The sequence below is a fragment of the Amblyomma maculatum genome, chromosome 3 (assembly GCF_055883805.1).
Source record: "Amblyomma maculatum isolate TAMU_Amacu chromosome 3, ASM5588380v1, whole genome shotgun sequence".
Lineage (NCBI taxonomy): Eukaryota > Metazoa > Arthropoda > Arachnida > Ixodida > Ixodidae > Amblyomma > Amblyomma maculatum.
In genome coordinates, this window is record NC_139346.1 from 72,623,031 (window position 1) to 72,649,553 (window position 26,523).

The following is a 26,523-nucleotide window of genomic DNA, read 5'->3' on the forward strand; positions in this document are numbered from 1 at the left end:
GTGAGTGAACTGCCAACTAACATCCACATCAGTGCATATGCTGACGACCTCTGCATCTGGGCCTCTGGTTCGACGCGCCCACAACTACGTGCGAGACTGCAACGAGCTGTGTCATCAACATCGATGTACTTACGGCGTCAAGGTTTATTTTTAGCGGCAGAAAAGTGTGCAATGATAGCGTTTACGGGAAAATGTGTCAGCCGCTACCCGATTACCCTTCATGGAGTCGTAATACCATACGTCTCCAGGCACAGATTCCTGGGAGTAATTATTGACCACCGACTATCTTGGTCGAAACATATTGCTATGGTGAAGAAGAGGCTAATTAATTTTTGCCATGTACTTCGTTACATAGCTGGCATCAAATGGGGTCCAACTGAGCGCTCCTTAATACGGCTTTACGAGGCTCTGTTTGTTGGCTACATCCGGTACAGTCCCCCAGTACTTTCTAGTATGAGCATTTCCTGCTTGCGGACTTTAGAGAGCGTGCAAGCGCAGGCACTGAAAATATGCCTTGGACTGCCCAGATGCACCTCTAACAAAGGCACAATTGAAGAGGCACACGCTCGCCCAATGTCCATATACTTGTCACACGAACCACTTCGTGTATATTTACGAGCACTTACAAGACACCGTTTTCATCCACTCAGCAAGATTCTGGATGAGAGGCCGGACTGCAGTTTTACAACTGCACTCCGCTGCCATCAGTCGCAAGTACCGACAGGATATGCCCTCCCATATCGTCCCACCCAACCACCATGGACGATGGATAAACCTTTGGGGCACCTTCGTGTTCCCGGAATACTAAAAAAAATCTATGGTACCAATTAGTGGACTCAAACAACTTACTCTGGCACACATCTGGTCAGAATATCCCAGTTATATTCACGTATACACCGATGGATCTGTGTCAGCACAGGCATCCGCTGCAGCTGTGGTCATACCAGCTCAGAAAACGACTCTGCATTTCCTTTTGGGACATACCTCTACATCAACCGCTGCCGAACTTGTAGCCATTCGGGAATCTATTCGCTATATATGTGGGGAACCACCTCAAAAATGGTGTATATTCACGGACTCGAAGACTGCATTACAAATTTTGGAAAACTTCTTACGCCACACTGCCTATCAGTCCCTGGCACTAAATATTACGGAGCTCATCACATCTGCCCAGCTGCAAGACCACATGATAATGTTTCAATGGATTCCTGCCCACTGCGGCCTCCATGGGAATGAGCAGGCCGATGTTGAAGCGAAAAGCGCTCTCATCAATGGCTTCCAAACAGCTGTGCCTTTTTCAAGAGCGGATACGACGTGTCTTCTAAAGAGTTATATGAATATTGCTACAGCGACTTACTGGGCTCAACCAGACGCCCGACACATGCGTCTAAGAAAGCTTGATCGAACATTTAAATTTACTGTTCCGCGTGATATTCCGCGTCATCAGACATGCTTGATACATCGACTTCGTTTAAACGTGGCTTTCACGCGCAAGTACTTACATTTAATTGGACAGATGGACTCACCGGAATGTTTAACTTGTGGCATCCCAGAGACTGTGGACCATGTATTATTGGTGTGCCCAGAGTATGCGAACGAAAGAAATGTGCTAGCTGCTGCCTTGAAGCGTTTAGACAAGAGGCCTCTGTCGGAGGAACTGCTGCTGGGCGCTTGGCAGGACAAGGGGAAGGGCATCCAGGCAGTGCGCGCTCTTTGCCGTTATTTGAGCGCCAGTGGACTTGATTCACGTTTGTAAAGCAAGCTGCTGTGTCTGTATATATATTTCATATGCCTTCTCCCACATCGTCACCCATCATGACCTTCTTTCTTCTCTCCTTCCCCTTCCCCAGTGCAGAGTAGCAGGCCAGATTTGAATTATTCGGGCCAACCTCTCTGCCTTTTCCTATCAATAAATCCATCTATCTATCTATCTACTCTGAATATTAAAGGCCACGCTTTAATCTCCGATGGACAGACTGTGCCGGCAAAGGTAGCAATAACCGATTCTGTCAGAACTGGAATATTATTGACCTCCCGGCTACAGCGATAGACCGCAACAATGCCTGCCGCGGAAAGAAGTTCAAGGGTTTCTTCTGGACCTAATAAGGAATCTACACCTCGGACTAGACCTTTTGTGCAGGCCAGGTGCGAAGGGATAAAACTGCTTACCTGATGAGATGCAAAAGTAGATCATTTTAGCAGATCCTTTGTACATGACAGGTCTGGTGAACGGCAAAGGATCCCGCCGCGACCAAATTGGCGCACCTCGGCCATTCCTTCGTAGAAGAAAGTGGTTTCCTGAAGGGCAACTCGAACAGCTCCTGGGTAGTTCATTTTAATGGTGCCACCATCCTTAGGAACGAGCGCCACAGGGAGGTTGCGGACACCGGAGCTCTCAAAAGCTTCCAAGGGCAGATCATCGGTCAGAAGGGAAGCCGACCAAGGGGAGTGCCCTTGGCCAGGGGACTGCGTCGACGTTACCTTAAATTGACAACGTCCCCGCGTGCGTTAGTCAACAGGGAACAAACGAAGCAAGGGGGAAAGACAAAACCAGGACCAGCAACCCAATACTTAGCCGATCGTCAAGCGAGCTCAAGAAGATCGTGTCCAGCTGACAGAACGTCACGCGGCAAATCATTGAAACTCTTTTTAGAGCAAAACTTTATTGCGTTCATTTCCGAGTTTCTCTTTTCTATTTTCTTTGCGCCTAGTTAACAAGGCATTCAACAGAAGGCGCCAGGTGTTGGTGTGCCGTAGGATGCCTCGATGCCGCGCCTTCCCCCAGGCAAGCGTAAGAAGCTGTATGAATATTCTCCTGCATTGTGAATCTGCATTGCTTTTAATTTCCCGCGTATAACTCTCTTTCACGCATTGCGGAGCGAGTAAACGTAGCCATAGAGAGCGTAGTAGTCGGTGGATCGCCAGACAATAAATTAAAGTTTTTGTGTTCTGTTAACGAAAGGAAAGGGGCTCTGTCGGTCACACTGTTTTGTTCACAGGACCGCTGAGACCACTTAGGCTTCCAGACTTCTGATTCTGCCCTATTGTAACTGTTAACAATAAAGTCTTCACCATCATGATTCCCTGAACTGCACCATAAGGGAATGGAGGAAGGTAGAAATAAAATAAAAAAGGAAGAGGTGCCATAGTGGAGGACTGCGCACAATTTCGACCATTTGAGGATCTTCACGACCTCTAAGGTCGCACAGCACATGCACGCATGGATACCCAGCCGTCCTGGTTGGGTTCCAGCCCCGGAGGCCACGTAATCGTCGCTAGATCACTCCAGACGGTCACTTCGCTGCTACAGGCACGCGTATCGCTCAGCATAGCTTATGCAATATACACGAATACAGTGGCGAAAAGTAAAACGATTTCGACACAGTTAATCAGAAGACCGAGGAGGTCACATGGCAAAGAATTGTGGTACAATAGGGAGTATTGGGGGAGTATTTCAATGACCAATTGTGCAATTTTAACTGAAATCTGTAGCCCAAACTGCCTTTTCTGCGACGAAAAATCTTTTTCAGACCTTTTAATGTCTTAAAGGGACACTAAAGGGAGAAAGGAAGTCGGTTTGCATCGATAGAATGCCAGTTCCTGATTACAAAAAGACCACTCTTACTGAAAACAGAGCTGTTATAAGGTAGTAAAGAAGAATAACAGAAATACAGGTATCGCCACCACAGCCAAACGGCCGAGGCTCGCAACTACAAATCACGTGACGCGGTAGGGATCCCGGAGGCTGACAAATGCGAATTACGTTGCACGTTTGAATGCGGTAGTACGTTTTTTCTCAAAGATGATAACACGCTTTTATCATACGTAAACGACGGCGAAAAGACAACGTAAACGTTGCAAGGCAAATACAAAAATATACTTGGAGGCGCCACAGGCGCCCACTTCAGTTTTGGTTGTTTCGGCTCAGGCATTTCGTGCGCACTCGGATAGTTTGTTTGAACCTGCAGCGCCTGAATTACGAGCTTGGAGCTGCAGATGCGCCTTGATGGTTCCCATTTGAGCATTCGGAGGCACGTGCGAGCGAAATCCGCTACCGCTGACACACTCCTTCGTTCACACTTCTGCGCCAACATATCGCCGCCGTTGCCGCTTCGACTGCGACCTGACCGCTTGACTGCAGCTACGTACGCCACGAAAAGCATACATATGCTAAGTACCGAAGGAAAAACGCATTATCATTCAATTGTTCACTAAATTATGGCACATCTGACGAACATATACTGCGTCAACAAGACCTTCAGCCTGCAATTTGCAGGCGTCGTAAACAAAAGGGGCATACTTGCATACCTGCCGCTCATACCAAGGAGAGCGTCGAGATATTGCGCTCGTCTCCCGGCGAAAAAAAGGGCTTCAGGTAAAAAGAAAAAAAATCGATTCGTAAAAAAAAATAAAAAAAAAAGCTAGAAGCGGCAAGACTCGAACTCGCTACTGCTTGGTCCGTAGCGTTCGGCGCTAACCGCTCGGCTACGCCGCGCTTTTTTTTTCTTTATTGCATGGAAAAACTTCCGTAAAAAGGAACAACTCCACTTACTTAACCATGTCCATGTCTAAAGTTACCGGGCTGCTTAATACGAGCCCGTCATATCCCCAGCCCGGCAATGCACAATCATCAGAACATCAAAAGTCTGGGAGACATACACATGCGTCTAGATACGGCATCCAGTTTGGAGGTTCTTCACGTGCAGCATATACACTTCTCACCAAAGCACACTGCTCGCGAAACACGGGTTTCGACGATCTTGGTGGCTCTGCATGCCTGTCGATCATGCGGCTTTTCCACAGGCTGAACAGTCCCATCAACACAAATAGATCGTAAGGCACGACAGAGTTTTTGTCAGGAGGCAAAAATCTAATTGTATAAGGCGTAATTTCAATGTCCTTTTTAAGAGTTCTTTGTAGTATGTCCCAAAAGAACATAGCATCACGGCACAGAATAAAGCAATGATCAATTGTCTCAGGCACGTTACAGAGACGACAATTTACCGACCAGGGCACAAACATCTCCTTATTGTGAAGAAATGTCTTGACAGGCAACGTCGCTGTATGTAATTTGAAAAAGAACGTTTTTGCAGCTGCCTGAATGCACATTTGCCTAACACGCTTTAGAACAGTGGTGTCCAAAAACCCCAGATAAGGCTGCCGATACAACGGTGTAGGGAACAAAGACTCAGTGAGAGCCTGGGTCATCTGCTTTCTCGAGAGGCTATACAGGTAATCTACAGAGAAACGCACAGTGAGAAAATTGAAAGTGTCAGCAACCTCCTTAAGGAATCCCCATAAACGCCCCTCACGAGCCTGCCCAGTTGGAGCGAATAAGTAAGGCAAATGTGGACTAAGACGCCTAATGAGCACAGTTACAAGAAACGGATGGTTTGCCGATTTGAAAAAGAAAAAACGGGAGACAAGTTGATGCACAAACAAGTGAACAAGGCCCACTCCACCAGACTCTAAGGGAAGAAACAAGTTGTCACGCCGCATGGGCTCCCATTGAGAGCGCCACACAAATGTTGCAAATATTCTGTGTATAACTTGTACTTTGCTCCTCGCACAATGCAGGACTTGAAGGACATACGCAAGCTTTGCAAACAAAAATATGTTAAAGACCTGTGCCCTAGCAAACACTGAGAGTTCCCTACCCATCCAAGCCTGCGTTTGTCGCCGCATAGGTACGATTTGTGAATCCCAGTAGGCTGCGCTGTTACGAACTTGGTGCAGCGGAACCCCTAAGTACTGAAGAGGACTACAGTCCCAGCATATGCCTCCAAACTGGCTTGGTCTAGTGCCCCAGTGTCCCAACCAAAAACCTTTGGATTTATCTAAATTAAGGGCCGCGCCTGATACATCGCAGAACTGTTCAGTCAAGTGTAATGCCTCAAGTACACTCTTTTTGTCAGAGCAAAAGAGGGCAATATCGTTCGCGTAAGCTAAAATCTTAACTTCACATTGAGCCAGAAAGAAATCACGGATGGCTGCACTGTTAATTACACTGAGACAGAGGGGTTCCAGATATAAGCCAAACAACAGTGGAGACAGTGGACATCCTTGACGAACAGATGATTCCAGTGGTATTGGTTTCGTTAGCTCCTGATTAACAATTAGTCTTGTATCATCATCATCATCATCATCAGCCTGATTATACCCACTGCAGGGCGAAGGCCTCTCCCATATCTCTCCACTCAACCCGGTTCTGTGCTAGCTGCATCCACTTGACCCCTGCGAACTTCTTGATCTCATCCGCCCACCTAACTTTCTGCCGCCCCCTGCTACGCTTTCCTTCCCTTGGAATCCAGTTTGTTACCCTCAGCGACCATCGGTTATCCTCTCTTCGCACTACATGTCCTGCCCATGTCCATTTCTTCTTCTTAATTTCCACTAGAATGTCGTTAACTTGAGTTATTTCTCTGACCCACTCTGCACGCTTTCTATCTCTTAATGTTACCCCTACCATTTTTCGTTCCATAGCCCTCTGGGTTGTCCTCAACTTAAGTAGAACTCTCTTGGTTAGCCTCCACGTTTCAGCCCCATAGGTGAGTACAGGCAAGATGCAACTGTTGTATACTTTCCTCTTGAGCGATACCGGTAAGCTGCTAGTCATAATCTGCGAGTGCTTGCCAAATGCGCTCCATCCCAATCTTATTCTTCTTGTTATTTCCTTTTCATTGTCCGGATCTGCGGTTACTACCTGTCCTAAGTAGATATATTCGCCTACTACTTCCAGTATTTCGCTACCTAATGTAAACTCCTGTTCCTTCCCGAGGCTGTTGAACATTACCTTAGTCTTCTGCATATTGATTTTCAAGCCTACCTTTCTACTTTTCCTGTCTAGGTCATCAATCATTTTTTGCAGTTCATCTCCCGAGTTGCTTAGCAAGGCAATGTCATCAGCAAATCGCAGATTACTGAGGTATTCTTCATCTAGCCTTATCCCTAACTGCTCCCATTCCAAGTCTCTGAATACTTCCTCTAAACAAGCTGTGAATAGTACTGGGGAGATTGTGTCTCCTTGCCTAACACCTTTCTTTATGGGAATTTTGTTACTTTCTTTATGCAGAACTATGGTTGCTGTGCAGCCACTATATATATCTTCCAGCACTTTCACGTACGGCTCGTCTACCCCCTGATTTCGCAATGCCTGCATCACCGCCGAGGTTTCAACTGAGTCAAATGCTTTTTCGTAATCAATGAATGCTATGTATAAGGGCTGGTTATATTCCGCGCATTTTTCTATCACCTGATTGATGGTATGGATATGATCGATAGTAGAGTACCGTTTCCGAAACCCTGCTTGATCCTTTGCTTGATTGCAGTCTAAGGTTGTCCTGATTCTATTAGCGATTACCTTAGTAAATACCTTATACGTAACAGACAGTAAGCTGATTGGTCTGTAATTTTTAAGGTCCTTAGAGTCCCCTTTCTTGTGAATGAGGTTAATGTTTGCATTCTTCCATGCTTCCGGTACCGTCGATGACACCAGGCACTGCGTATACAGGGTGGCCAGTTTTTCCAGCACGATATCCCCCCCGTCCTTCAGCAAATCTGTGGTTATCTGATCCTCTCCAGCTGATTTCCCCCTTTTCATAGTTTCTAGTGCTTTCTTGACCTCGTCCTTCGTCACTGGTGGAACGTCTGACTGTTTTTCCCTGACGCCAATCTCATTACGGTCCTGACAATTTGGCTACTGTAGAGATCTGTATAGAACTTCTCGGCTACTTTGACTATCTTGTCCATATTAGTGATGACGTTGCCCGCCTTGTCCCTTATCGCATACATCTGGTTTTTGCCTATGCCCAATTTCTTCTTTACCGCTTTAAGGCTTCCCCCGTTCTTTACAGCATGCTCAATTTTCTCCATGTTATACTTCCTTATATCGGCCACCTTGCGCTTATTGATTAGCTTTGATATCTCGGCCAATTCGATCTGGTCTGTTGGATTGGAAGCTTTCATACTCTGTCGTTTCTTAATCAAACCTTTCGTCTCCTTAGACAGCTTACCGGTATCCTCTCTAACTATCCTACCGCCTACTTCTACCGCGCACTCAGTAATGATATCTCTGAAATTATTGTTCCTTGCCTCTAGGGTAATGTCGCCATCCTCAGTTAGAGCTGAATACCTATTCTGTAGCGAGATCCTGAACTCTTCTGCCCTCCCCCTCACCGCTAATTCGTTGATGGGTTTCTTTCTTACTAATCTATTGCGTTCCTTCTTCAGATTTAGGCTAATTCGGGACCTCACAATCCTGTGGTCACTACATCGAACTTTCCCGATTACCTCTACATCCTGCACAATGGCGGGGGTTGAACACATTATGAAGTCGATTTCATTTTTAGTCTCTCCGTTAGGACTTTTCCATGTCCATTTTCGGTTCTTCCGTTTGCTGAAGAAGGTATTCATGATTCGTAAGTTATTGCGCTCTGCAAACTCAACTAGTAACTCCCCCCTGCTATTCCTAGATCCAATGCCATAGTCACCTACTGCCTTGCCTCCTGCCTGTTTTTTCCCTACCTTGGCATTGAAGTCGCCCATTAGTACAGTATACGGCGTCTTTACTTTTCGCATTGCCGATTCTACATCTTCATAGAAGCTTTCAACTGCCTGGTCATCATAACTACATGTAGGTGCATAGGCCTGTACAACCTTCAGTTTATACCGCTTATTAAGCCTAATTACGATGCCTGCAACCCTCTCATTAATACTATAGAATTCATCTATATTACCCGCTATATACTTATTGACAAGGAAACCTACTCCTAGTTGTCGCCTCCTAGCACCTAGTCTTGTATACGCCTCCTGTCGCCTAGTCTTGTATACGAGTTCATATAGCACAGCCTTATGTCTTTGAGCAAAACGTCACCAATGTTTGCATTCTCCAAGACCGCGAACAAGAAATTGTGCCGAACTTTATCAAACGCCTTCGCCAGGTCAATTTGAATCAGAGCTACTTGGCCTGTCTCATCTGATACTGTCTCGATTACTGAACGTGCAATATGGATGTGTGTTTGAATACTGCGCCCTCTGATACCACATACCTGATGCGAACCTATCAAGTCCATGATAACGGCTACGCCGCGCCATGAGAACGATGGAAATATTTCTACTTTTTATGGCATGACCCCATTTACAATAAAGTGTTTCTGCTGCCGGTCTAAATATTACAACTTCTTGATCATCGGCGCATGCTGCCTGCTCTCACGTCTTGCAACTAATGTTCTGGATGCCTATGCGCACTATATTGTGCACTGGATCCATTTCAGCATGTGGAATTTCACAGCGCTGGCAAATGTAGTGGCGCCGGCACTTCGGTCATGTTCTGCTACCGTGGACGTAATTTTCGCTGAACACGGAGCTGTAGCACAAACCTTGAAGGAAAAAAGTGCGACGAAGCTTCAAAACTGACAAGCGCAGCAGCGAGGACACTATTTTGCTGGTAACTAAATCTTATTTGTATGTAAACCTTTCAGGAAGCGTTGCGATGACCGAGGGCTCGGTTTGTTTATACACAGTGCAAGAAGGAGCGCAAAAGTTTGAGAAACATGTATTGTGCATTACAAGCGCTGTATGTTTTTTTTTCTTCCTTTATGGGCCCATCGCTCGGCAAAATTACTCTCTTCATCGTTTTATTTATTTCGGCTGAGGCCGTCATTGCGAGTACGCTGTTGCCAAGTTGGCCCTTGAGGGATGCGACGCCGCGGGCCGCGCCGGCTCGCTAGCTATCACGGAGTCTCCGCTTACGTCATAGTGTGCGTCACTCAACTCCAACTACGTAGTTGGAGGCCACAGTTTGAATTCGACCGGCGGGAACAAGAAAAAACCTCACCTTCTTATCGCAATATCTCAGCAATTATTCGATTTTTTGCTTCCGGATATGTGGCGACAGTGTCACCCAATGTAGTTTATTAGATTTTCATACCATCTTTGGCTGTCTTTAGTGTCACTTTAATGTCGAACTGTAAACCGTATCCTCCATTCCACGATCTCAAGGCTGTTCCTTTACCTGACGAGTGGCTTTCTGCGAAGGCCAACGATGACCGAGGCACTCACGCCAAGAAAATTTAGTGCCCTTGCGCTGTGCGCTGTCCGACATCCCTCTGCTCTGAACATCCCCTACTAACCACTAGCCTGCTCTTTCGTTCAACATAGTTTTATAACGATCTTAGGAACCCGTTCCAGGCTGGAGTGGCGTCGCTATCTGCCTAACAGGAGACCAGCTATAGGGGGCCCCCTGTCACAGTTGGCACTTGCCAAACAGGGTTACAAGATTCTCCTCGGCCTCCCGTAGCCCGCAATGGAATTCCGGAACGCAGACGTCTCGGACATTCTAGATAACTGAATATTCTGTATCCCGAAGGACTCTGTTACGCCAGCGCGTTAAGAGATCATTCAATATTATACGTTGCCAGTATACTGTCGTGGCACGCGCACAGATCGTTGCATTGAGATGGCAATGGCCATCGAGCGGCGTAACGATTTGTTTGCGAAACAATTCGACTGTTTGGCACCTCGGATGAAGTGCCTCAATTGTGCACCGGCCTGGTGTCTACTTAGGTGTCTACTCGCCTACCGCACCTACCAGGGATGTCTTACACTTGCTGCGCCACGCATTAGCCACACATTGCTTGACAGCAAAGGTTATTAGAGGAAGCGTTTGAAATACAAAACAAACTAGAGCACTGAAAAATCCCGCATCTCTATCGTAGCTCCTCCCACTACTTTCACGACCTGTGAAACTCTAGTGCAGAATACCGTTTCAGAACCAGTCATTGGTCCAGCAAGTAGAACACATGTCTCTCCACTTCTCCATCCACTAGGCTTCCTTCAACACAATCAGAAACTTAGAAATTATATCAACTTTAGGAATTAGTATGCGTTGAACATATAATGTTGTCAATGGTGCGGTGTCTGCCAACAATGTGTTGTGCGAAACTACACTCTTGCGCAAAACTTGAGACTAGGCGAACTGACAACGTTTTCTGACGACGTAGTGGCTGTTTTTGAGATATGCTTAATATATATGCCTGTTGCTTCACCGAGCCCTTCTGTCAGGGTGGCAGGTTTATCTCCACCCAAAAAGCGCAGTTATATAGGTTCACGTGCTCTCTCTATTTTGCGCACGACGATAAACAACTAGGCGAGCCTCTAAGATTCTTTGTCTCAAAAAAGCACAAACCTCAAACAAGTAAGGGGCCATGCCCAAATTTCATATTACCGGCCATCTTAATCGACGGCCCCGTTTTTACAGCACACTTTCTTAGGTTGAGCGCCGTCGCCAACAGGCTCAGTTCGTACAGCATGCTCAAGCTCCCAAACGCAGTTGTAACATTCCGCCCCAACCACTTTCGTCTCTGTAACCAAACCGACAAGAAGAGGGTACCGCTTCTGCATATATATGCGCATTCTGGATAGTTCGCACCGCATTCCTCAATTATGTAGCCCGTCCACAGGGGTTGAGGACACCCGACAAGTTCGCCTCTCAATACTAGTGAATTCAATACTAGTGAATAGCTCCATCACACCTCTTGTAATCACCAGGCAGTTGCATGCAGGGCACGCACTCACCTGCAGGCTTGCTTGGAAGGCGGTTGAAGGCGGTCGCAGCGGATTGTGCTTGCAATGCAGCGAATGCCTGTCGCCGAAGGGAAATAGTGGCTCAGGTAGGTCTTTCCGTAGGACGAATATAAGCACACTGAGCGCCCATTCACGGCACACGGTGTACGCTCTGAGGCTAGCACTTTGTCCACCGTCAGGAGGTAACATGAAAAAGGCTTTTTGCAAAAAAGAAGCGAAATGCATGGAATGGGGCATAGTTGAATACTCGTGATGTGTCCCGCTTCCCATATATACAGCATGCTCTGTGGGATCAGCACAGCGCTGCTCTTTTTGGATCACCAGCTTTATTATGCGGTGCGGCCCGAACAATAAAGCTAATTCTCGCCGAATTCAGGGGACATAAGTGTCTGCATTACCTTTTTGGCTCACTATACAGGAAAGCATTCACGCCGACTCAAATTTTTTGTTGAACGTTACCGACTCATACCTTCGTTGGTGTACCTCGACCACAATGGCAAATTCTAGACCATCACACGCGAGCGAAGCGCGTCGCCCCATCCAGTGCGACTGCTTATTGAAAGATAGCTCAGCAAGCTTGTTCGATCACAGACAATGCTAGCGTATTTTCCAAAGTAAGCCAAGTTTAATTTTTCTTTTTTCATTCTATTTCCCTTCCCCCTCCCTCTCGTAATGTTCTACCCTGCAGGTACCCATAGAGAAAAAACAGTCAAATCAATACGAGAGTCTTCTATGTCAACTAAGTAGATCCAGATCAATCTCTTATTGTCTCGCAACTGCGTGCCGTAACCATACGCACATTTCCTCCCTCGCATGAAAACCACACTCCGGTCAGTACTACCTAGAGGGGAGCTACTTTTGACTGAAGGTGGTTGAAGAAGACTTGGCATGAAAAATCGTGGTTTTGAAGGACTTCAGTTGGTTGCCTTGAGATGATGTAGGGTCTCACTTAATGAGGCAGTAGTTCCTCACCCAGGCCCACGTGGAGGGCCGGCAACCACAGAAGAAGGAGAGAGAAAGTTGGGTAGTGCTTTCCACTGACCTGAAGGTCGTAGACATCTTTGAGGGCTTTCAATCGCCTTAAGCTAAAACCTCTAGATCTACTAAATACAACGCCGAATTGTGAACTTCAGCCCCCAATTCCATCGCTGAGCTTTCCCTCAAGGTTCGAGTCTCCCACTGGCCAAATGCGGTCGTATGCTCACGTGTGCTTTATTGAGCGCTGTTCTTAAGAGCCCGTTTCTGGCTTGAACGATGTCGCCAACCTGCGGCGCAAAATTCTGCGAGGCCTCTAGCAACCTTCCTTGATCATATGGAACATCGCCGGACGTCCTGGACAGTTTGGCTTACCGCAGAGCAGGGGTCCAGAGGGACTTAATCCTTCACACTATCACGTCCTTTCTTTAAGGGTGAAACTGTTAAATATCCTGTTTAAAGGAGTGACCACATGTTTACTGCGGCGTAAAGGTCTGCGCTAAAATTTCGCCTCCCCGAGAATCCTATTCGTCAGTGTCATTTTTATTTGCTAGCTCAACTCATAACGATAGTTAAGCAAGGCTTTGCCTACCCTCTAACAGAGCTGTGCGCTAACTAGGATCTGAAACTGAAGCTAGAAAAAACGGTTTCGTTGAATACATATGCAGCTATGAAACACTCCGTAGCATGCGACTGAGAGATCAAAATATTAGTCTCACCTAGAATTTTCATTTTTTTTCCTTTGCTTTTCTATTTCACGAAGTGCAAACAGAAAAGCCCCCGCACTTCTTCCTCAGCGGCGATCATTACGGATAGGCATTCCCAGTGTAAATATAGCACTTTTACTTGCTCGTGCGGCTGTGACGCTACGCATTGCGCACGCTGGCAGCGCAGAAATCGCGATTTCGCTCTAGTTATCCAGCCCGGTAATACGCCAGGCACACTCCAAACGAGAGGCGGGCGCTTCCTTTGCTGCAAGCAATGTGTGTCTCTCTTTCTTTATTTACTTACTTTCCTCTTTTCGTTTGTTCGTACTTCCCTCCTGCTCTATTTCATTTATTTTTCTTTATCAATTCCTTTCGTCAGTTAGTTTCAACGTTCTTTATTTATTTCCAGTTTCTCATTTGTAGAATAGAAATATCCCCAAATTACTCATTGGGGGTGAAATATTTTCAGATCACGTTTTTTTTTTGCTGCTTTTTTTCGGATAGCATGCATGCGAGAACCCAAAGTACAAATTAGCAGGGTACATCTCTGTTAAGTCGATTGCAGTGGGAAAGCACAGGAACCTGCACTTCCAGAGCCGCCGCGTTAAATGGAGGAAGTTTCACTGTGTCTTCGCGATCAGCTGCGGGGCAGTCAGGTGCTTGACCTTAGAGACCACGAGTTTAACCCCGCTAGTGGTGCCGTCCTTCCTGTCGAACGTGCGGATACTTAAACCTGATTATAACGAGCGACGGTATACGCTGCGGTGGATCGGTAATGTGCACTTGAATTAATTGCATGCCAAGTGCACATTACTGATCCCAATCTGATCATCTGGAAAAAGCGAGTTCCAGTCCTCCAGCATTATGCTAATAGATTTGTCCCCTATGGACTTTCAGACTTCGGTCGGGCTCAGGCCTGCAACGTTTTTCTGGGGACAAAATTTTATTGCGTGTTTCAGGCCTTCCGCTGTGCTAGGCATTACATCCAGCGTTTTCACTGAATGGTTGCGACGTTTATTTGGTCATCAAATTTAGAACCGATTCGACGTGATAACTTATTCAGACCTGTTTGCGCAGGGGGGGGGGGGGGGGGGGGGGTTCGGCTTAGTGCAGCTGTATGTGAGGCAGTTAGTTGCCCGTTTCTGCATCTTTTGTGATGGCTCACATCCGCTTATTAGAGTATTCCTGTGGGTTAATTTTATGAACTTGCTTCTCAGCTTAGTGGTTTCTTCAGCTTTTACTGTCCACCTAAATTTACTGGGATTTATGCTGGAAGTTTATGCTTCGGTGCGGTTTATGACAGTACGGTTCTGGAATGAGTACTTATATTCTGTTTCGCGCAAGAGCATATACAAGGAATTGATAACAATGCTTTTTCCGCCACCATTGTGTCGTTCTTTATACATTGGTCTTAAGGATGCCGATTTCTCCTTGCACAAAAACATTTTTCTTTAAATTACACACCGAAGCTCTACCTGTTAACACATGGCTCCATAGGAAAAATATTTTTGTATCTTCTGTAAACTGCCGTCTGTATGATGCGCCGGAAACAATTGAGCACTGTTTCATTAATTGCAAATACGCAATTCTCGTTTGAGACGTGCTGCAAAGAACTCTAAAGAAAGACTTTGTTCTTAATTCGTACAGTGTGCGGTATCTTGCTGCTGCATTACGAACCATATGACATGTTTTACTTATTCGATTTCATAGCTTCTGAAAGACACGAATGTTGGATCGCAACACTGAACCTGTTATTCCACTTAGAATTCATTGTAGCAAAATGATGCTGCAACAAAAGTGCGTTTATAAAGAAAATGTCTTTCAGCCCTACTGATTTCCACTGGTGACAGATGTTTATCTTTGCGTGCCTTATATTTGTGTTTTATGTTGTGCAGCTCAGCAATGGACGAGTGTTTTGTAAATAGTCTGTGTACATCGACATTTCTGTTCATATCCGCGTGTAATAAATACCGTTTCTAAAAAGCGCCGCGGTGGGTCAGTAGTTAGGAACCTTGGTGGTCTATCCAGGCCCTATCCGCTTCGACAGTTTTTGACTTTTTTTTATAGTGTGAAAACACTACAAGCAGTTGTGCTCAGTTAACGTTCAGTCAGGCTCTAGCACTCTCCCGGTTGGTTGGCGAAGCTGAAAGACACTTTGGGGACGCTCGTGCGTTTGAGCCACTGGTTTGGTTGGTTGGTTGTACAACGTTTAATTCCATCGGAAACGGGGAGTCGTGCGCCCGCGGATTAGAGGCTGGCAGGTAGCCCTTGGCTTGTTGCGACCTCTTCCGCCAGATGGACGGTGCGGTGCTGGATCTCAAGGTCCGCGCTTTGCAGCAGGGTATCCCAGGCTTCTCTACTTGTAATATTTTTCCCTATCCCTGGAGATTGTGGGCACTCCCAAATTATGTGGTCGAGGGTCCCTCTCGCCCCACAGTGTTTGCAGAGATCATTGTCCCTAAGGTCTGCTGGCGTGTGAAACGCCCTGACCGGGTTCATGAACGTATTAGTTTGTAGCCGCCTCCACGCGACAGCTTCTCTATTATTTAGTCTAACACCTGGCGGGGGTACCAGTCTACGTCCCAGTTTATAATGGTCGATGATTTCCCCGTAATTTTGCAGACGCTCGTCGTATGCCCAGTGTTCGGGGGCTCGACGGCTACCCGGAAGTAGAGAGCTCTGGCTAGCTCGTGAACCACCTCGTTACCAGGGACGGCAGCGTGAGCGGGTGTCTAAATTAACTGAATTTTCCTATTTATCGTTCTTTGGGTGAGGATTTTGGCCGCCTCCGCCGCGATTGTGACATCACGAAACAGCTCGGCCAAACAGAGTGACGGCTAAAATAAGAATGCCAACCACTGACACTTCATTTCCTTATTGAAAGAAAAGTTTTCGATCAGTCCTGCCAATCGAAACGTATTTCATCGCACGAACAAGTAAAACTCTAGACAAGTTACGCCACGTATGGTGACCCCGTGATCAAACGGGTTAAAAATATTGGTCTTGTATAGAACAGTATAATGTATGAAATTCCGGTAAACCGTACAGTGTAGCGCCGTTTTCTTAAATACGGGTTAAAGCTTTCGCGACACTGTTTGAAATATAGCATTTCTCCTTCCTCGCCTCATTCGATGATATCTCTTTCTATCGTTGAAGTCCCCGCGGCGGTAGATAAGTGGATAGGGAGCTCGACCGCTGAAAAGGACGCGGTATCGAATTCCCGTGGCGGCGAGAAGATGGAGGCGAAAAGAAAGGTATCCGTGTGCTGTGCGACGTCAGTAAACGTTAAAGAACACCAGGGGGTCAAAATTTCCAGAACACTCCACTGTAGCGTCTATCACAGCTTTAATTGCTTCAAAAAAAAGCAAAGCCAAACATATCCTTACAGCTTTATTTATTATGTTGACCATTTGATTTGATTATGTTGACCATTTGGTCCTGAAGCATTCTGGTCGTTTCACAAGCCCGCAGCGAATCATTTCCGCCTACATTCGTCTTAGCGCATGCTGACTAAAAAAGCCGAGAGATGGCGTGCGCGGAGACAGACGTCTAGGTCAGGATGGAGACAACGCTGCCGAATCCGCCACATTGAAGCACACGGGGTCGGCTGGGATAGCGTGCCTAACGATGCCGTTCTTGATTTCGGCGCTTCAGAGTGCTCTGACTTGAATTGTCTTTTCATCAGTATAGTAGTGCCAGTAATTTTAATCCTAATAGCTATTTCAGCATCCAGTTGGAGAATATTATAACTAATTTTACAGCCTCAAGCGGCCGAGCTTGTGCGGCTGTTTGTTTGAAAAACCTGTTATTATTTCACAGATCGTTTCGCAGGCATGCTCTACTACCCTGTGTGGGTGAATTAAATCGTCTTATTGTTTTTCACACGTACTTTTGGTTTGTTTGTGTTTATCAATCCGATGCTTTCTTGACCGCCGCGCGTCAGCCGCTCGTGCCCTGCTGTTGGATTCACTTTCGTCGCGCGTGCTGTTTTTGTTTCTTATGCTCGCCTAAACTGATGTGGGTCTGTTTTGCAATCTTTCGAAGTCAAAATGCGAGTTGGCCATTCATATATTTCTTACAAGGAGCACCTAAATATGTTTACTAGCGCGCGCTGGTATATAATAACGATGTGTTAACTTTAGTATACGAAAGTTGCCACTGAGTTTTTTTTTTCTTGATGCCCGCCAAAACCGACTTCTCTAGTTGCTTATAGCACAAATGATTACGCAACTTCATTCACTCATTTCGTTTTTCTCATGGGCGCCCATCCGCCCGGAGTCCGTGCATTCGCTCGCTTGTAGAGTTCGCTTGCACCATGGACATAAGCTTGCTCGACACCGATTCCTCTGTCATACTTTATGCAAGGCAATTTCTACTCACTATCAGAGTGAGCATTTTAACCTACACCAAAGGCGAATTTGAGTTCATCATAACACATAGATGCTGTTTTCAGGGAATTTTAAATCATAAATAAAAGTGACCGACTTGAAAAAATCATTCCTTGCAAAAAAAAAATAAGCAACCCTACAAAACTGAGCTGAAAAGCTGCAAATTGCTATTTTAGCTATGCCATAATTACAATTTTTGTCGACAAGAGTGGTTGCTGAACAGTCAGGCTGCCGTAAAAATAAATACTAGACCACTAAAGGTTCAGGTTTACTGCTGCGAAGACAAGTACGTAACGAATCTTGTAAAGATTACCCCTAATAGACAGTAAAGACAACAAAATCGAAGACGATGCAAATTTGAAGAGTAGCTTGTTGGTGAAGTTGATGCATGGTACGTGAAAAACAACAGCTGAAATGACGCATTCATAAGGAAAATTGCACCGTACGACGCCGAAACGCCACTGAAATTTTCTTTTGTGTTTCCATAGCCATTCATGTACTTCTCTTATGAACGCGTCATTTCCGCTAGTTTTTTTTTTTTTTTTTCACGTCCAAGGCAAATTAGTTCTCTAGTGAAACTTGCAGTCGAGCATGGAAACGAATGCAAACTGTAACATAAATTACCGAGCCAGAAGGGCATATATATTGTGTTTGTACAGTAGGGGGTAAAAGTTATAGATAGGATATGAAAGCAACGCGTGAAGAGATATGCAAGCCACGAATTACAGGTATGTGACAAACTTAAAGTAGAAATCTTGATGTGCGCAGTGGGAAGTAGCATTCGCAACAAAAAATTTAAAAAAGATGTAAACAACTAAATAACAAGCGAGAAAGACTGAGAAAGCTGATGTATAAAGTGTCGTATAACAGTTAAAACAAAGCACCACAGCACGTTGACGTCAACCACAGTCTAGTTGCCACAATTGTCACAATCATCAGGCTTGCTCAGCCAGCCTCTGCAGCAACAACGCAGGAAGAGTTGCTATCTTCCTCTCCAGCAGGTATGCATTTGGCAGGCCATCTCGCAAGGAGTTTACTCGGCTTCTGTTGAGCTGAATGAATAATAAAAAAATCAAGTGTATTGTTTTGAATCCCTGGAAATTGAGGAAATAATACACTTCAGTACAAGTATTACATCTAAAATCGAAGAGGACGGTCAAAGCTCTCAACTTCAAAAGGCAGCGTCCATGCTGTCGATTTCTCTCGACCTTGTCCTCATCAAAGTGGTGCTAAGGAAATATAAAACGCCAAAAATGATTACTGTAGCGTACGCAAATAAATACTTTGAAGGAAAATACCCAAGTATTCAAAGTACTGAAAAAACGTTTTGAATAATTGTTGCTGCACATTACCGATCCTTGTATGTTTATAAACAATGCGCAGGCTACGACAAATATCGATCCAGAAAACCCATGAAAAATTCGAGTAACATAATGCCTAATAATGGCGTGTTTACATGTGGCACATCATGCTTAGTCATTTCGCTCCGCAGCATAATAGGAAGCACGATCGGGGAAGATTGTCTTCATACCTTCCTATTATAATGGTGTGATATATACTAGTTTAAAGAAATAATCTAGAAGTCCTGACTTAAGATCCGCGAGGCATCGCTACCGAAAGGCATTTTCACTGACACTAAGCGCGTAGAAGAACATTGTTCAAAACAAAATATAGATCAAAAACTGTCTTGCAAATTACCTCGCTGGCATATAAGTTCTCAGTTGCTTTCCGTCGATCCCGCTTTAGTTGGGCTTCCCATTTCATTCTTTCTATTCACCCCCAATGGAAGCGAACACAACCTAGTCCTTTACGGGTTCACCCGGCGCACATCAACACACACAAACGCTCGTACTGCTCACTCAATGGACCTGAAAAACTCTTAAGTCACGCGGTCTAACACTCTCAAAGAAGTACACCCAAAAACGAGTCCTCGACTTCCTGAAACAACGCAAGCTTAGCTGTTTGCACCACGCAACTGCGACTGCTCCGAGCACCCGCCGTGATTCAACATGGCGTTGCAGCGCGAAAGAGGCAACGTGGGGCGGATCCAAGAATGGCACCACCTTGAACGGTGGCTCAGACATCGCATGCGCCGTTACGGTGCCTCGATTTCAGCGGCGCTGCATCGAGGCATCTATTGTGCACAGCATGCTATTTCATCTCGCGCTCTGCACCATGCATCGTCGCCTTCATCGTTGTGCCCGGACACGAAGCATAACGCTATTACCGCAGCTGATCACGTCTCGCCTAAAACTCCAGCACTCTCTCTTGCTGTGAAGTGAACATCATCGTCTTCATTAAGTTCAATGTCTGCTCCTTCTTCGCCTAACTTAGGTAGATAGTGAAACACACACACCATCTCGCTCGAGACCGAGACTGCAGCTGTGCCAGCCAAGCTGCCGAGACCACTGCACCTCGAGAAGCCATACTATGCCGTTGCTGAGAAGCTTATCGATGCCTGAAGGTAGCCACAATCGAAGCGCAGTGAGCTACTGCGGCTGCAGCCTATGCCTCAAGTTCGCGAAAATGGCGTTCAAGGATACTTTAGGATCTAGATTTATTTGTTCATACTTTTCACTCTTCGACGCTAATTCGGTGTTTATCACCACGAGTGAGGCTGCAGAGACTGCGGCTGCTGTCTACGTCTCAAGTTCGTGAAAATTGCGTTCAAGGATGCTTTAAGATCTAGAATGTTTTGCTTACACTTTTCATTCTTCAACGCTAATTCTGCGTTACTCACCACAGGTGAGGTGGCAGCGAGTGCGGCTGCTGTCTATGTCTCGCGTTCGTGAAACTTCCGTTCAAGAATACTTTAGGATCTAGAATTTTTTACTCGTATGTTTCGCTCTTCAACGCTAATTCTCGCTTTCTCAACACAGGTGAGGCTGCAGAGACTGCGGCTGCTGTCTATGTCTCACGTTCGTGAAAATTGCGTTCAAGGACACTTCGAGATCTAGAATCTTTTGCTCACATTTTTCATTCCTAAACGCTAATTCTGCGTTTCTCACCACAGCTGAGGTGGAAGCGAGTGCGGCTGCTGTCTATGTCTCACGTTCGTGAAACTTCCGTTCGAAAATACTTTAAGATCTATAATAGTTTGCTCGTATGTTTCGCTCTTCAGCGCTAATTCTGGCTTTCTGAACACGGGTGGGCTGCAGAGACTGTGACTGCTGTCTATGTCTCACGTTCGTTAAAATTGCGTTCAAGGATACTTCGAGATCTACAATCTTTTGCTCACACTTTTCATTCTTCAACGCTAATTCTGCGTTTCTCACCACACCTGAGGTGGCAGCGAGTGCGGCTGCTGTCTATGTCTCACGTTCGTGAAAATTGCTTTCGAGGATACTTCGAGACCTAGAATCTTTTGCTCAGACTTTTCATTCTTCAAGGCTAATTCTGCGTTTCTCACCACAGGTGAGGTGGCAGCGAGTGCGGCTCCTGTCTATGTCTCACGTTCGTGAAACTTACGCTCAAGAATACTTTAAGATCTAGAATTTTTTGCTCGTATGTTTCACTCTTCAATGCTAGTTCTGGCTTTCTCAGCACACGTGAGGCTGCAGAGACTGTGGCTGCTGTCTGTGTCTCACGTTCGTGAAAATTGCGTTCAAGGATGCTTTATGATCTAGAATGTTTTGCTTCCGCTTTTCATTCTTCAACGCTAATTCTGCGTTTCTCACCACAGGTGAGGTGGCAGCGAGTGCGGCTGCTGTCTATGTCTCACGTTCGTGAAACTTCGGTTCAAGAATACTTTAAGATCTAGAATTTTTTGCTCGTATGTTTCGCTCTTCAACGCTAATTCTGGTTTTCTCAACACAGGTAAAGCTGCAGAGATTTCGACTGCTGTCTATGTCTCACGTTCGTGAAAATTGCGTTCAAGGACACTTCGAGATCTAGAATCTTTTGCTCACATTTTTCAGTCTTCAACGCTTATTCTGCGTTTCTCACCACAGCTGAGGTGGCAGCGAGTGCGGCTGCTGTCTATGTCTCACGTTCGTGAAACTTCAGTTCAAAAATACTTTTGGATCTAGAATTTTTTGCTCGTATGTTTCGCTCTTCAACGCTAATTCTGGTTTTCTCAACACAGGTAAAGCTGCAGAGATTTCGACTGCTGTCTATGTCTCACGTTCGTGAAATTTCCGTTCAAGGTTACCTTCGAGATCTAGAATCTTTTGCTCACACTTTTCATTCTTCAACGCTAATTCTGCGCTTCTCACCACAGGTGAGGTGGCAGCGAGTGCGGCTGCTGTCTATGTCTCACGTTCGTGAAACTTCCGTTCAAGAATACTTTAAGATCTAGAATTGTTTCCTCGTATGTTTCGCTCTTCAGCGCTAATTCTGGTTTTCTCAACGGAGGTGAGGCTGCAGAGACTGTGACTGCTGTCTATGTCTCACGTTCGTTAAAATTGCGTTCAAGGGTACTTCGAGATCTAGAATCTTTTGCTCACACTTTTCATTCTTCAATGCTAATTCTGCGTTTCTCACCCCCCCTGAGGTGGCAGCGAGTGCGGCTGCTGTCTATGTCTCACGTTCGTGAAAATTGCGTTCGAGGATACTTCGAGATCTAGAATCTTTTGCTCAGACTTTTCGTTCTTCTAGGCTAATTCTGCGTTTCTCACCACAGGTGAGGTAGCAGCGAGTGCGGCTGCTGTCTATGTCTCACGTTCGTGAAACTTGCGCTCAAGAATACTTTAAGATCTAGAATTTTTTCCTAGTATGTTTCACTCTTCAACGCTAATTCTCGCTTTCTCCGCACAGGTGAGGCTGCAGAGACTGCGGCTGCTGTCCATGTCTCACGTTCGTGAAAATTACGTTCAAGAATACTTCGAGATCTAGAATCTTTTGCTCACACTTTTCATTCTTCAACGGTAATTCTGCGTTTCTCACCACAGGTGAGGTGGCAGCGAGTGCGGCTGCTGTCTATGTCTCACGATCGTGAAACTTCCGTTCAAGAATACTTTAAGATCGAGAATTTTTTGCCCGTATGTTTCACTCTGCAATGCTAATTCTGGCTTTCTCAACACAGGTGAGGCGGTAGCGACTGCGGCTGTGGTCGATGTCTCACGTTCGTAAAAATTGCGTTCAAGGATACTTTAGGATCTAGAATTGTTTGTTCATACTTTTCACTATTTAACGCTATATGCTAATTTCATGTTTCTCACCACAGGTGGGACTGCAGCGACTGCGGCTGCGGTCTATGTCGGACGTTAGTTAAAATTGCGTTCAAAGATACTTTAGGATCCAGAATTGTTTGTTCATACTTTTCACCCTTCTACGCTAATTCCGTGTTTATCACCACAGGTGGAACTGCAGCGACTGCGCTGCCATCTATGTCTCACGTTCATGGAAATAGCGTTCAAGGATGCTTTAGGATCTAGAATCGTTTGTTCAAACTTTTTACTCTTCAACGCTAATTCCGTATTTCTCACCACAGGTGGGACTGCAGCGACTGCGGCTGCGGTCTATGCCTGACGTTAGTGGAAATTGCGTTCAATGGTACTTTAGGATCTAGAATAGTTTGTTCAAACGTTTTACTCTTCAACGCTAGCTAATTCCAATCTTCTCTCCGCATGTGGGACTGCAGCGACTGCGGCTGCGGTCTATCTCTGACGCTAGTGAAAATTGCCTTCAAGAATACTTTAGGATCTTGAATTGTTTGTTCATAGTTTTCAATCTTCAACGCTAATTCCGTGTTTCTCACTACAGGTGGGACTGCAGTGACTGCGGCTGCGGTCTATGTCTGACGTTAGTGAAAATTGCGTTCAAGGATACCTTAGGATCTAGAATTGTTTGTTCATACGTTTCACTCTTCAACGCTAATTCCGTGTTTCTCACCACAGGTGGGACTGCAGCGACTGCGGCTGCAGTCTATGTCTGACGTTACTGAAAATTGCGTTCGAGGATACTTTAAGATCTAGAATATTTTGCTCACATTTTTCACTCTTCAACGCTAATGAAATTCCGTGTTTCTTCCCACAGGGGACGAAACAGTGATCTAAGTAGAGTTTCTCGAATTTAGCGGGGAAAGCTGCATAGCAAGCATCTAACGCCGGTCATTAGATGCTTGCTAATTGGTATGAACATATAATTGCTAGTAGACAATTGTGCGGTAGGCGCCTATCGAGAGCTGTTTCATGTCATCATCAGGTTTAGGCTAAATTTAAAGTACGAGAAGCTGAAGGTACGTTATTATTTTATATGACGTGGCTAAAACTATGTAAAACAACTGCCCCGTCTTCTTTATATTCATTATAATAAACCTCACCGAAACTAGGGGATTTCCCTTAGCCTAACTCTTCAATAACGGCCTCTATAGGGAACCTGTAATCGTTGGGCGGCGCCACCGGCGCACTAACATCCGCGCCATCAACGGGGGTGGCTCCAATCACACAGGCGCTTCATTGGGCGTCGGCGCTTCTTTATTTTGTTGCTTCGGGCTATGCTAGCTGCGTTACAATACTTTTCAACGCTGTACCGCAAGTGCATTTATTCGGGACGTGTTTTGCTTTCACTAGGCAGCCTGCGGATTGTGCGAGCTACCCTCGAAGTCGTGCGCGGATCCAATGCAGTTTGAAGTCTGCGGATGTCTTCGATCAGTATTTTGGGCCACTACTACTGCGGGAAGGACACTGCTTGCAGGAAACCCATCACGTGTTCGATGCTGGGGCTTCTTGGATATTGCAGGGAATATTTCACGTACTATCGCGATGCAAAGAAATTCGAACCGCGCGGCGCCTACGGTCCCCGCTGTTTTAATTTCTCCCTGTCGGGCTTAAATTAGGTTCCAAAAAACACACGCTAAAGCCGTCTGTCATTACATCGTAGTCGACATTAGCTCGATTTTCTTACTACCGAGGCACATGTGCGACGAAAATAAGTTAGATCAGCTGGGGGAATGATTAAGTGGTCTTTCATTTCTTTTTATCGTCCCTACAAATAGCCTCCGTGGCTTCCAGTCATGCGATTTCAGCTATTTACAAAATGCTTGAAACGCACACTCGGATAACGAGAACGGTGCCAGATTAAGGGGTCGTCCAATGGCGAAATGAGTAAGACACGAATATTATCAATCTGTTTTAACAGATGTAGCACTGTAAACCAATTATTGGTGGCGATTAAAATAGAAAAAAAACTAGGTGGTGCATTCAAATTGTCTACATACTTCTTACACAGGTCGCGGATTTGTTTTGTGGGGTCTAATGTCCCAAAGTGTATCAGGCTATCTAGCGCCTTAGCGTAGGGCGCTGGGCAGTTCGACCACCCGAGGATTTGTTACCTTGCACTTGCAGTGCACTCCACACGGGCTTCTTGCGTTCATCCTCCATCGAAACGCAGTTACTGCGGCCGGTACTGGATTCAGGTCTTTGGGTTCAGACGAGCGACGCAACCACTGAGCCACTGCGGTCTGGCATGTCTTGCATTTCATACGCACTATTTTGTTCCCGGTTTAAGTGCAGCGCCAATTCTTCATTTTTACGAATGAATAGCAAAATAAGCGCTAATATCAAATAAATGAAGAGCGCTAAAGGACAGAGGACAAAAAACGGTCCTCATAGCGGCAAACCCACGGGGCCTCTTGTCCACCAGCGTCAACTAACCATCATCACAATAGAAAGAAAAATCGAGGAAAACCAGATTACGACCAAAATTTCCAACGAGCACGTATACGAATAGTTCTGTCGTCACTGTAAAATAAAGTTTATTACGCCAGCACACAGAGTAGAGTGCTTCGCAAACTACAGCTAAGAGTTATGCTGTGCTCTCTTCATTCACAATGCGCAGTTCTAACTGGAAATTTATATACCGAGAACACTTGAAACATTGACGAAACTGTGAACTCTAATATCTCATCGACTGTCTCAGAGCAAACTACCCGTGCCGTGAGAATCCAAATGTTATCTGATGGACGCCAAATAATATAGTGCACCTCATTCCTAATATTCATATTTGATTGCATCGATCTTCATTTACAGGCAACAGTTTACTTGTCTGACTCCTCTCACTGCGATCATCCCCTTTTGCCTTTGCATTTTCTCCAAAAGTAGCCTCACACTGAGCGACAGTTTGTGACAGTGGCAGCCTTCGAAGCAGCAGTACCGGCTTCCAATTTTCTTCGTCTAATGTTTGGTAATGAGCGATTAGCAGTTTCAATTACGCCACCGGGGTTTCAACTGCTCAAATGAGCGCACCACTAGCAGTTGCAAAATAGGAAACCACTTTCGGGTACAAAAGGCGATCCAGAAAGCACGCGCCATGAAACGGCACACAGAAGCGTGCGTGCCTTCAAGCTTCTTTATTTAGCCGCCAGGTAGCGCGACCTATTTCGAGCTGCAGGGTGCCTATTACCCGTACACTTACTGTTTCTTCAAGGCGGGCTTTAAACTCTTCCTCTAATACCAGCAAACGACACAGGAATTTGTTTTCAGGTGAAAGCATTTCAGCGCTCATACTCACGTTGACCGTCCGTCCGTTACACCGAGAGGCTGCAACAGTGCCACCTGTGACCCTCCCCTGCACCGGCGTACACCCACCTCATTCCTCGGTGACAGGTGGCGGCGCCAAAGCGCAAGCGCAGCTGCGAATAGCAACAGTGACGCTACCTGCACCGGCAGACAGAGCGAATACGCACTGCGACGGCGCGCCTTCGCCAGAAATGTCGTTGCAGTCGAGTGACAGATTCGGATGGCCCCGGAACGGCCCAGTGATTCCGCACCAAGCAGTTGGGATAAATGCAATACGGTGGATTGCCCTAACACCAAACAGCGGAAGATCGATCAACGAACGCGTCAACAGCTGTTCCAGGCTTCTCTTGGGACTACACTCCTAGTCCCGTACGGGCCTGCGTGCTGAACGCCGCGCCCCGTCACGGGAAA